General features: G+C 47.9%; 1 protein-coding gene across 1 annotated transcript in view; it reads left to right on the forward strand.

The window, feature by feature from the left end:
- Positions 1-13933, forward strand: part of KASH5 (KASH domain containing 5) — a 1087213-nt gene that overhangs the window by 221276 nt on the left and 852004 nt on the right. The gene's annotated exons all lie outside the window — the stretch shown is intronic.

The raw sequence follows: 13933 nt of genomic DNA on the forward strand, positions 1-13933 counted from the left end.
TCTATATGAAAAACTTATAAGTGAAAATTTCATTTCATCTGTATAGAATTTAAATATATTAATAAAACTACAGAAATGTGTAAAAACTGCAAAAACTAAACTTTAGAAACCAATCCAAATTGATAATAAAAGATCAAATGTAAAGTGACTTTGCTTTAGAGAAATAGGATGTTGATGCTTTCTGTTTGTACAGTGTCTCATTGGTCTTTCTATAAAGGAATCAACAGTAGTCCCCCCCCCCCCCCATCCAGTGCCAGTTCCAGGCATGTTCCACCTGAGCGGCTGCACAAGGTGCCACCCTTAGTGGACGTGCCGTTTTCCCGCGCCATATTCCCTCCCTCTGCCTGCTAATGTGTCTAGATGGCTAGCTGCAGAATTTCCCCACTGCTAGTCCCCGCCTCCTAGCTGCCTGCCATTACACACTGAGTTACAGTCAGCCTGGCTCCAAATGGGCATTGCTGGGTCAGCATACAAAAAGCGAGATGGCGTGTGATGTCACATGTCGATGCTGTCCCTGCCTGTGCACAGTGTCAGTATGTCATCTATCGCTGATCACTAAAAGACTGTTTCCACACACAGCAGGGTACAGTAGTCACACGGTGCTGCACTGCTGACTCTGGCTGGCGACTGGTGGGCTGCAGTGTACAGGCGTCGGGACCTGTGGTGACTGAAGAGTCAGGACTTGCATTTCCCCCCTGATGCTCTCCATCTGGCTCCCGGTATTTGCGCCCCTCCACCCATCCTGTGCTGAGTACCGGGTTACAGACATTCCTATACAAGCAAGGCCTGCCACATAGTCTGTGATAATTGAGTACAGCCCTTAGAGGTAATCAGGCTGGGGGAATATACAAGTGAGGGGGTGTCAACTGTAAATAATAGTTTACCTATGGCTCTGTCTACTGGGACTTGTAGTGCTACAGCAGCTGGAGAGCCCCTGACAAGTCAAATATACCCATATATTATCCTCTAAATCAATTGTGACTGATGTATCAGTGGACAGTGAGCAGAGCCAGGAAGAATGATAGCTGTGTAGTCTGTAGAGGAGTTACTTCTGAAGCATACAGTATAAAGGCAAAGTGTGTATTCTTCCCCCTGTGGTGGCCAATGTACGTTTTGTCTGTCGTGTTCAGTGTGTGTGGGGTCTTCTCCCCTGTGGTGGCTAAGATGCTTGTTTTTTTCCCCTGTGGTGGCCAATGTGTTATTTTTCCCTGTCGGTGCCAGTGTTTGCATTTTGATCCCCAGTCAGGGTCCAATGTATGTGTTTTTTTGTTCATGGTGGTCAATTTTTTTTTCTCCCTTTCAGGGCCAATGTATCTTTTATTGTTTTTGTTTTTGTTTTTCTGTTTTTTTTTTGTTTGTTTTTTTGTTACAAAGGTGTGGGACAGCTTGTAGACCTGGGGACGGCCCTGCCCCCATCATTGCAGGGTCCTAGCATCTTGTTAGTGAGTCTCCATTGTTAGAATGTTTTGGTGAAAACATTCCCTCTGTTTATCACTTACACTATTCAGCTTGTCAGGGAAAAAATCTGGATGGAAATGTAAAAAGTAAATTTTAAGTGACATTCTACAACCCATATTCTTGTAGTTGTCCAATAGTTCATTCACGATGGACACATAGTTAGTCACTTTTCTCTTGCGTCCTAGAGGATACTGGGGTCCACATTAGTACCATGGGTATAGACGGGTCCACTAGGAGCCATGGGCACTTTAAAACTTTAAAGTGTGGGCTGGCTCCTCCCTCTATGCCCCTCCTACCAGACTCCGTTTAGAAAATGTGCCCGAAAGAGCCAGTCATGCTTAGGGAAGCTCCTGAAGAATTTTCTACATTTATTTTTCTGTTTGTTGTTTTCAGGCAGGTCTCGTTGGCACCAGACTGCCTGCTTCGTGGGACTTAGGAGGGGGAAAATGGCCCAACCTCCTTTAGGGTTAATGGTCCCGTTCACCGCTGATAGGACACTGAGCTCCTTAGGGAACCATTTGCAAGCCCCACCACGGCGAGCATACATTCCCGCAGCACGCCGCCACCCCTAACACAGCCAGAAGTAAGAAGAGTGGTGAATAGGAAGCCGGCGCCCCAGTTAGCGAGTCACCAGCTGAAATGGCGGCATGAGGGTAGGTGCGCAGCGCTGACAGGCAGGCTGCGGCTCCAGGCTTCAGAGACATGCAGTTTATATGTGTGTTCCGCTGTGAGGGGTGAGCTGAGGCCACAACTAACAATACCTGCACTGGCAGTACAGCTTACAGGGGTTCTAACCCACTGTAAAGCAAACAATATAACCTCAGCCAGTATAAAAAAACGGGAAGACCGCGTGCCATTAAAGGGGCGGGGCTTCACTATGAGTGGATCCAGCGGCTCACCAGCGACATTTTCCCTCTGCAGCCAGGGCCGGACTGGCCCACAGGGGTACCAGGGAAACCACCGGTAGGCCCCACTGACTGAGGACCCACTCCTTCCTCTAGGGATCAGGTTCCAGACTGTGCACTTGTTTTATACATGGTAGATATGTTGCATTACACTGCACAAGGCTATTGTGCATTTCAAGCCTCTGTGGAGGCTGGCCACACCCCCTTTGTGGGCTAGCCACACCCCTAAGTATGGGCCCCTGTCACTGCATTTTCCCCGGTGGGCCCTTCATACCCCAGTCTGACACTGTCTGCAGCTCTCACTGAACAGACTGGCAGGGAAGCGCAGCTCCTCCACAAGGACTCCAGATTACCTCAGGGGTACCAGGGGGTCATAAGCAAGGGGAGGGGAGCAGTATGAGTACTGATACCCTATTAAGATAGAAAGGGCCAGATGCATCATCGCTTGGAAAGTGATAAAATGGAGAGTGAAAAAGTACCAGCCAATCAGCTCCTAACTGCTATTTTTCAAACACAGCCTGTAACATGGTAGTTAGGAGCTGATTGGCTGGTACTTTTTCACTCTCCATTTTATCACTTTCCAAGCGATAATGCATCTAGCCCTTAGTCTGCGACCAAGCTAGGCTTTAGCAAGAAGGGCGCTGTGTGCAGGCCCGGCGCTACCCGCTCAGCAAAGGGATGCAGAGCAGGTAGGCGCAAGGGTGGAGAGGCGCTCTGCATCCCCGCTGCTGCGGCTGGCCTCCCTGCTGCTGTGCCTGTCCCCCTGCTGCTGCCGGCTGCTGTGCCTGTCACTGTATGATAGGCAGCAGCGCCGGCAGCTTGAGGCCTCCTCTCCCCATTCTGTGACAGTGGCTGGCAAGCATGTGGCAGTGTGTGAGCAGATGAAAAGGGGGCGGAGCCACACAGTAGGGGGCGGAGCTACACGGGAGCACCAGGCTGCTCCATATCTGACAGCCAGACTATGGAAAGAGTGAGTGTGTGTGTGTGTGTGTATGTATGTATGTGTGTGTGCATCAGGGCCGGCTCCAGACACGTTTGACACATGTGGCCACACAGGGCGCCACCCTTAATGGGTGCCACTATATATCGCTGCCATATTGGAGCCGGGCCCTGCCTGAGAAAAGCTGTCTGCCTGCCGTGATGATGGGGGATTGTTGTGGGCAGGCCATGGATTATTGTGTGTTCGCTGTATGGCGCCGCTGTGCCTGCCATCAGACGCTGATGCCGTCCCTGCCCGTGCACAGTGGTGCGGTCCCTGTAGTGTGTGGCCCGGAGAGGAGTGGTCGTGGATGCCAGGCGCCGGCGGTGACTACCGGGTAGCTGAGTGGCCGTCCGTAACCCAGTGTGTGAGTATTATTATTGATTGACATCCCTACCGCCCCTGATTATGAGTTATTGAACAAGCAGTGTGGCACTGAATGTGCCCCACTCATGTAATGATAATAGAATGATGTGATATACTGCATATAGCTGCTGTTGTGAATTTTGTGTCTATATATGTGTTAGTGTGCTTCATGTAGTATATAGTTGTCCCTATTATATGTATGAGATATGTATTTCTATATATGTTTCAGTATGATATGTATGCATATATAGGTATCAGTGTGACAGCTGCCGAGACGTTGGGACAGAATCAGTATGGGATCCCGGCATCGATATTGCGACCGACAGGTGTAAGGGGTTTTCTCCCCCCCCCCCCCCCCTAACCCTCCCTTCCCGCAGCCTGACCCTAACCTCCCTCCTTTGTGCCTAACCCCCCCCCACAGAGTTGCCTAATCCTCGTCCCCGCATCATCCCTCCCCTAACCATACCCTAACCCACCCTGCCTGCAGCCTAACCCCCCTTCCCTACGCAGCCTAACCTTAATCCTACTGTACCCGCATCCTGTACCTAACATCTCCCCCCCCCCTCCCCCCCTCCCCCACAGCCTTACCCTAACCCGCCCCGGCATACAGTACATACGATCGTGATGCCGGCAGAGGGAATTCTAGTGGTGGCATTGTAATCCATGCTGGGATCCCGGAGTTGGTCTTCTGACCAGTGTAGGGTGGGGGGGAGCCCCAGGCCGAGGCTATGCATTGCAGGATGGGACCAGGCTGGCGAGGTACCATTCCCACTCCACTGGGCTGGCCACCGTTAGTACACTGGTAAAGCAGCAACAACGCACACCTCTGGCTGGTCTCGCCCCCTTCACTCGCATAATCCACAGTCTACAGGGCCATCTTCCACCAGGAGCAGGACGCTGTAGGGAGCCCAGTTTCCATTCGCCATGATCCTATTAGGTCACACACACTATAATCTGACACACAGGTCTCTCAGCAAAGGTAACACAACAAATGTCTCACATGTACCCTTACCTCCCTAACCCTGCACACATTACTGAACCCCTTATCATTCATTTTACGAAATACTGCATATTACATTTCAGAATATGAAACATTGCAAAGAGACATGTTAAGAGGACTTTTTTGTAGGAGGGCGCAAATTTATAGTTTGCAGGGTGGCGCCGAACACCCTAGTACCGGCCCTGGCTGTGTGGCTGGCTCTATCATACTCTGTGTCTCCCTAGAGGGGCTCTGTATGGGTTAACTGTGCTTAACCTTTCTCCTGTGGGTGTGTGTGTGAGTGTACTTTCACATTACAATGTCTAAGGTGTGTTTCATGCACGGCAGAGTGTGTTTCTTCCCCATGTGGGATCACTACAATGTTCTCAGGATAGTACACATTCTCAGGCTAGTGGATCCAAACCAGCATAGTTGGATTCTCTAAAAGATGTTCTCGAATATTTCTAATAAATTATCGCAGAATGAAAAAGAGACGCAATACTTAAGACAGTCTGTGGATGACCTGATGAATAGATATTCAGTTCCCATACCAGCGTCTCAGACCCCTACCATTTGTCCACAAAAGCGTACACTGGCCCAGATCCTGTAGACTGACACTGATGACGACATGTCAGACACAGAGGAGGGTGAGGTGGACTCAGTGAGGGGGGATGCAGCTCTGTCACAGGGGGTACAGACTCTGATAGCAGCTATTAGAGACGTTCTGCAAATTCCTGATAAGGTGACAGAGGAGGATGAAGTGTCTTATTTTAATGTAAAAAATAATTACTCTGCTACTTTTCCTGCATCAAAAGAGTTGAATTCTCTGTTTGAAGAAACCTGGGTTAATCCTGATAAAAAGTTTCAGATCCCTAAGAGATTACTCACATCCTTCCCTTTCTCTCAGGATAGAAAAAAATGGGAAAACCCACCGATTGTTGACGCATCTGTATCTAGGTTGTCACGTAAGATAGTCTTACCTGTCCCTGGGGCAGCCTCCTTAAAGGACATGGCTGACCGCAAAATTGAGAACACTCTCAAATCCCTGTACACAGTGACCCACTATTGCTTGTGCATGGATCACTAGGGCCATTGCAAAATGCTCAGGTAATCTAATTGACGATTTAGATTACTTATCCAGGGGGGAGATAGTTTTACTCCTACAGCATATACAGGACTTTTATGGTAGAGGCCATAAAAGAAATAGGATTGCTCAATGCACTCAACACGGCCATAGCAGTGTCAGCACGCAGGGGCCTATGGTTATACCAGTGGACTGCAGATGTAGATTCAAGGAAAGGTGTGGAAAACCTATTATTTACAGGTGAGGCCCTGTTTGGAGCTGAACTGAACGTGTGAATTTCCAAAGCTACGGCGGGTAAATCTACATACCTTCCTTCCGCAGCTAGGAAAACCTACTCTGCTCCAACGCTGCAGTCTTTTCGGATGGCAAAATTAAAAAATAACACCAAAGGTTCTTCTACGGCCTTCAAAGGCAATAGAGGTAAACCCAGAAAACCAGCAAATGCAGGTTCACAGGAACAGAACACCGGTTCTGCTTCCGCTAAGCCTTCAGTATGACGGTGGACCACACTGCCTGGAAGACAGGCAGGTGGGAGCCCGATTAAGATATTTCAGTCACATATGAGCAACATCATGCCAGGATCCCTGGGTCAAAGATCTTATCGCCCAGGGCTACAGACTGGAGTTTCAGGAACTCCCACCTCACAGTCTTCAAATCAGGCTTACCAGCATCTCAAGCAGCAAGTATGACTTTACAGAAAGCAATTCAAAAACTGGTACAGACTCAGGTCATTGGTCCAGTTCCACTTAAACTGCAAAACCAGGGTTATTATTCCAACCTGTTTGTGGTACCGAAACCGGACGGTTCGATAATGCCCGTTTTAAACCTCAAGTCATTGAACCCATACTTACGGGTGTTCAAGTTCAAGATGGAGTCTCTGAGAGCGGTGATCTCCGGACTGGAGGAGGGGGAATTCTTGGTGTCTCTGGATGTCATAGATGCATACCTTCATATTCCGATTTGGCCGCCTCATTAGGCTTATCTAAGGTTTGCATTACAGGACTGTCACTACCAGTTCCAGGCCCTGCCATTTGGCCTCTCCAGGGCACCGAGGGTGTTCACCAAGGTAATGGCAGAGATGATGATTCTCCTCCACAAACAAGGAGTGAACATAATACCGTACCTGGACGATCTGCTGATAAAAGCGCCATCCAGGAAGAGGTTGTTGGACAACATTTCCCTATCAACCCGACTACTCCAGGATCACGGGTGGATTCTGAACCTACCAAAATCTCATCTGGAACCAACACATAGACTTCCGTTCTTGGGGATGATACTGGATATGGATGTACAGAAGGTATTCCTTCCTTTAGACAAGGCACTGGTAATCCAGTCAATGGTACGGGATGTTCTAAAACCAACCAGGATATCGGTGCATCTATGCATTCACATCCTGGGGAAAATGGTAGCCTCGTACAGGGCTCTACAATACGGATGGTTTCACGCAAGGCCCTTCCAGCTGGATCTGTTGGACAACTGGTCCAGATCGCAGCTTCAAATGCATCAGAGGATCCGTCTGTCCACAAAAGCCAGAATTTCTCTTCTGTGGTGGCTTCAGACTTTTCACCTGACCGAGGGCCGAAGGTTCGGGATTCAAAATTGGATTTTGCTAACCACAGACGAAAGCCTCAGAGGTTGGGGAGCAGTCACCCAAGGAAAGCAGTTCCAAGGAAAATGGTCAAGTCAGGAAACCATCCTACCAATCAACATTCTGGAACTAAGGGCCATATACAATGCCTTTCTACAGGCATCACATCTTCTTCAAGATCACGCCATTCAATGTGACGGCGGTAACGTACATAAACCGACAGGGAGGAATGAAGAGCAGAGCAGCAATGTCAGAGGTGTCAAGGATTCTCCTCTGTGCGGAAAGACACGCTGTGGCGTTGTTGGTAATCTTCATCCTGGGAGTAAAAAACTGGGAAGCAGACTTCCTCAGCAGACATGACCTCCATCGAGGAGAGTGGGGCCTTCACCCGGAGGTGTTCGGGTGCTTGACACGTCGGTGGGGAATGTCACAAATCGACATGAGGGCATCTCTTCTCAACAAGAAGCTCAAGTGGTATTGTTCCAGGCCGAGAGACCCACAAGCAGTGGCGATGGATGCTCTGGTCACTCCTTGGGTCTACCAGATGGTGTACGTGTTTCCACCACTTCCATTGATCCCAAAAATTCTCAAAAGAATAAAAAGGGAAAAGGTTCAAGCAATTCTCATTGCTCCAGACTGACCAAGAAGGGCCTGGTACACGGATCTACTAGAGATGCTCCTAGAGGACCTGTGGCCTCGTCGCGAGGATCTTCTACAGCAGGGGCCGTTCGTCTATCAAGACTTCCCACGGCTACGTTTGACGGCATGGAGGTTGAGCATCAAATTCTAGCCCAGAAAGGGATCCCAGATAGGGTTATTCCAACCTTAATCCAAGCTAGAAAGGGGGTAACGTCTAAACATTACCACCGTATTTGGAGAAAATATGTCTCTTGGTGTGAGCACAGGAAATTTCCTGCAGTGGAATTTCAACTTGGACAATTTCTCCTTTTTCTGCAGTCCAGATTTCGGCCTTTCTTCCAGAAACAATTGGCTTGTCTCCCTGAGGTTCAGACAATTTTGAAGGGTGTTCTGCACATTCAGCCGCCCTTTGTGGCTCCTACGGCACCTTGGGTTCTCAACGTGGTGTTGCAGTTCCTGCAATCGGAATGGTTTGAGCCTTTACAGGAAGTTGACGTAAAGTTCTTTACGTGGAAGACCGTCACACTGTTGGCATTGGCTTCAGCAAGACGTGTGTCGGAGCTGGGGGCATTGTCTCACAAGAGCCCCTATTTGATTTTTCATGAAGATAGAGCTGAACTAAGAACTCGTCAGTAATTTCTTCCTAAAATGGTGTCTGCGTTTTATGTCAACCATCCTATTGTGGTTACCGACACCTCTGCTACTTCAAAGTCCTTGAATGTTGTGAGAGCTTTGAAGATCTATGTGAAGCGGACAGCTCGTCACAGAAAATCTGACTCGCTGTTTGTTCTCTATGATCCCAATAAAACTGGGTGTCCTGCTTCAAAGCAGTCTATTACTCGCTGGATCAGACTTACTATCCAGCATGCTTATTCTACGGCAGGCTTGCCAGTCCCAAGATCTGTACAAGCCCACTCTACAAGGTCGGTGGATTCTTCCTGGGCGGCTGCCCGGAGTGTCGCGGCTTTACAGCTCTGCCGAGCAGCTACTTGGTCAGGTTCGAACACGTTTGCCAAGTTCTACAAGTTCGATACTTTGTCCTCTGAGGACCTTCAGTTTGGTAAATCAGTTCTGCAGGAACCTCTGCACTCTCCCACCCGGTTTGGGAGCTTTGGTACATCCCCATGGTACTAATGTGGACCCCAGTATCCTCTAGGACGTAAGAGAAAATAGGATTTTAATTACCTGGGCCCACCCAGTGTTTTGTTTATTCCTGCACTGTGACTTGGTTAAGTATTGTTGGTTCAGCTGTTGCTGTTCCTGGTTTAAAGTTTGGTTAGCTTGGCTTTCCTCTAGTTTGTGTTGGCTGGTTCGGAATCTCACCACTATCCTTTCTATCCTTCTCTCAAAGTATGTCCGTCTCCTCAAGCACAGTTTCCTAGACTGAGTCTGGTAGGAGCATAGAGGGAGGAGCCAACCCACACTATCAAAGTCTTGGTAACATAGGCACTCACTATCGAGATTAACCTTTGGTAGGAATATATAATATAATATAATATTAAATAAGCAAGCAGGGGTTAACACATTCATTCATTCCTATATAAATATGATGTGATGTGCCTATGTTACCAAATGCGGGACATCTAAAGGTTGAGTTAACCTGTTTTGTGGTTGGGAGAGATAGCGCTCACTGGGGAAGGGTTTGGATGAGTGCCGCTAGACCTGGAGGTGTCCTACCTCCTTGTGCAGATATGGAAAGGAAAAATGGACAGCGCACTTTAGGGATGTGGATACCAGGAGAAAAGGGAGAAGGGGGAGGGAAGGGGTGACAAATGCAAAATGTCTATTTTTGCATAAGGAGTGTCAATGATGGATGTAAGCCCTATGTGTGCAATGATAATCGTGAGACAAAATAAACTGTATTTGTTTATTGTTTTGGTTTATATGAAACCCTCTTCAGGTGTGTCGTGCAGTCTACCCTTTATAGGTGTACCCTCCTGAATGGTACACTTTTTCCCAGACCTTTGTAGTCAATAAGTCTAAAATGCCACTATCAGGTGTGTCTTGCAGACCACCCTTTATAAGTATACCCTCCTAATGGTATACCCTGTTCAGAAGGACCCCAGCTGGGGTTAATGTCGGGTGTACCCTGGTGAGGTTCACCTTTACCATAGGTGTGGTGTGCCTATGTGCTTCTGAGTGGTCTCTGTTAGTCTGATGTGAATGAGTGTGACCGTTTGCGGCGTCCCGCCTGTCATACTCTTCCTGTTGTGCTCGGCTGGAGGTAGCGGGTGTGGGGCTGTGTAAGTTTCACTTACCGCCGGGGGCAGGTTGGTGCGCCTGCCGCCGGTTTCTGCAGTCCCGTCCTGCGCTGCCTCCGCCAGTTCTGTCTGCAGCTCCAGTCCCCGGCTCGATTGCAGGCGCTGCTGTGTTGCTCCTGCTCGCGGGTCCCGTCTGCTACTTCCTGGTGTCGGCGTCACGTGCTGGGTCACGTGAGCGGGTGAAATTGTCCGGAAATGTGTACTCTCTCCCTCTCCGGCCTGAGAGGGGGATCTGTGGTGTAATGACAGGGTAAAAAGTCTGTGTTTAGGGTGTGTATCAGGCCCCAACGAGTTTCAGCATACGTGCCTTTTTCTAGGATTACATGGCTGGTTCGGAATCTCACCACTATCCTTTCTATCCTTCTCTCAAAGTATGTCCGTCTCCTCAGGCACAGTTTCCTAGACTGAGTCTGGTAGAAGGCGAGGAGCCAGCCCACACTATCAAAGTCTTGGTAACATAGGCACTCACTATCGAGATTAACCTTTGGTAGGAATATATAATATAATATTAAATAAGCAAGCAGGGGTTAACACATTCATTCGTTCCTATATAAATATGATGTGATGTGCCTATGTTACCAAATGCGGGACATCTAAAGGTTGAGTTAACCTAACTCAGTTGTAGTCATCTTGATGGGATTGCGGGGCACAGGCAGCAACTGCTGTTAATATAGTACCAATTAATTTATGATGAAATGCAGTGATACATATTTGGAATAAAGTTGTTTCTTCATTTACTCATAGAATACAGCGACATACGCTTAAAATAGCCATCACTTATTTTCGTTGCTATATAGGCTTTATTGGGTATTACATTGTTGTTTAACAGCAGTAGCAGCAATTTATTCAAACTGGAGTCTATGAATATTTAAAGCATCTTGCATGTATGAAGAGTGTATAGTGAATACTTACGCTGCATAGGACATTGGAAGCTGTAATAACTCAGCAGTTTGTAGCCGCGGGCACACAAATCAATACAGATACAATTTCGTCTACTAATTTTTCGGCACACACGCGCTGTGGATTAAGTATCTGACACGCATAAAGAATATATGGTGAATAATTACGCTATATAGGATACTGGAAGCCGAAATTATTCAGCAGCGGGCATACCAATCAGGGCCGGTGCAAGGTGCCTCAGCGCCCTAGTCAAATCCTTAAGGCACGCCCCCCCCCCCCCCCCCAAAAAAAAAAAATTAAATAAAAAAATAAACGTAATAAAGATATTGAGCCCCCCTAAAGTGAAAAAGTGCAGACACAGCATCTAATAAGTTCCACAGCCACCGCCTGATAGTGGTCGCAGCTAGTATGCACGCATGACCTATTCACATGTTAGATGAGGGAGGACACATCTGTGTGTGTATAAACATTTTATATATATATATATATATATATATATATATATATATAAACAAAAAGTACAGCACTCGCCAAAATGAGCTCACTTATCCTCACAACATCTATGGATAAATGAATAAATGATGGGGGTTTAGTTAGTGAATTGGCCAATGCACGGAAGCCTGCATACCGCTCCAATGTATGCAGGCTTCCGTGCATTGGCCAATTCACTAACTAAACCCCCATCATTTATTCATTTATCCATAGATGTTGTGAGGATAAGTGAGCTCATTTTGGTGAGTGCTGTACTTTTTGTTTTTATATTTTTGAGTAGGTGGCCATGGGCTACATGCACCCCACCCTATTAGTGGCGAGTGCGGATACTGCACCCCGCTTCTGGGGTGGCGAGTGCTGTGGTTTTCTATTTGCTGATATATATATATACACACACAAACACACACACACACACACACACACACACACACACACACACACACACACATATATATGCAGTGGTCGAAGTGGAAATTTTGAGGTGGCAGTATGGAAAAGTTAAGGTTGTAACTATGCGCGCGCCAAAGAGATGCGTGTGCTCTGGAAAAAGGGGGCGTGGACACGCAAAAGGGGCATGTCCTTCAGTGTTGTTTACTACCCCTTATACACATTTAGCACCACAATAGTAGGACCCCTTATACTATCTAGTACTGGTGCCCCTTTCACATTATAGTACACGGAATGACCCATTATTCACATTATAGCACATGGAATGACCCATTATTCACATTATAGCACATGGTATGACCCATTCTTCACATTATAGCACACGGTATGAGCCGAAATTCACATTATAGCACAAAGAATGAGCCGAAATTCACATTATAGCACATGGTATGAGCCAAAATTCACATTATAGCACACGGTATGAGACGAAATTCACATTATAGCACACTGAATGAGCCGAAATTCACATTATAGCACACTGAATGAGCCGAAATTCACATTATAGCACACTGAATGAGCCGAAATTCACATTATAGCACACGGTATGAGACGAAATTCACATTAGAGCACACGACATGAGCCGAAAATCACATTATAGCACACGGAATGAGACGAAATTCACATTATAGCACACGGTATGAGCCGAAATTCACATTATAGCACACAGAATGAGCCGAAATTCACATTATAGCACATGGTATGAGCCGAAATTCACATTATAGCACACGGTATGAGACGAAATTCACATTATAGCACACGGTATGAGACGAAATTCACATTATAGCACACAGAATGAGCCGAAATTCACATTATAGCACACGGTATGAGACGAAATTCACATTAGAGCACACGACATGAGCCGAAATTCACATTAGAGCACATGGTATGAGCCGAAATTCTCATTAGAGCACACGTATGAGATGAAATTCACATTATAGCACACGGTATGAGACAAAATTCACATAATAGCACACGGTATGAGACAAAATTCACATTAGAGCACACTGAATGAGCCGAAATTCACATTATGCCACATGCAATGAGACAAAATTCAGGGAGAGTGACAGCAGGGACAGGGAGAGTGACAGAGAGACAGGGAAAGTGACAGCAGGGACATAGGGACAGGGAAAGTGACAGCAGGGACAGGGAGACAGAGAGAGGGACAGCAAGAGCATACAGTAGGGACTAGAGAGAGAGAAAGGCAGCAGGGTAAGATTACCTATTTAGTAGCTGCGGTGCATGAGAAGGCTGTGGTCGGCGCGGGACAAAGGAGGCAGTGGTCTTTGGAGATGTTGCGGAGGTGCAGAGAAGGACAGAGGGTGGCAGAGGACTGAGGGCGGTGGCGGTGCAACGTAGGAGGAGGCTGTGGTCGGCGGCCTTTGGTGCGGCACTGGCTCCTATGATGACCATGGCGCTACTATTTCAAATCTGCCGCTGACCGGCAGCCAATCAGGAGCGGCCGCTCTCTGGTCTGCCTGCTCCCCAGCCTCCCCTCTCATCTCAATACTAATGGAGGAGTGCCGCGAGTCCACGCCTAGGCTTCTCCCGTGTGCGTGTCGCGCACCCTGCCCATCTCCATGTAAATGGGGGCATGCCACAAGTCCACCCCCCACCCCCCCCAACTTGCGGCACACCCGTCTTTAGTGCCCGCTCGTCCCCATTTACAGCATGTGCATTCACGCAGATGGTTGGGCCTCCAGTCTGTCCCTGCACCTGTATGTAATGAGCACAAGGCTGACAGAGGAGGCCACTGGTCCTGATGATCCCAGCCCCTTGTTGCTTCGTTATCACACTTGCACAGGCAGTCACCTGCCTGTCAGTGAGCAGCAGCCACG

The sequence above is a fragment of the Pseudophryne corroboree genome, chromosome 10 (genome assembly GCF_028390025.1).
Source record: "Pseudophryne corroboree isolate aPseCor3 chromosome 10, aPseCor3.hap2, whole genome shotgun sequence".
Taxonomy (NCBI): domain Eukaryota; kingdom Metazoa; phylum Chordata; class Amphibia; order Anura; family Myobatrachidae; genus Pseudophryne; species Pseudophryne corroboree.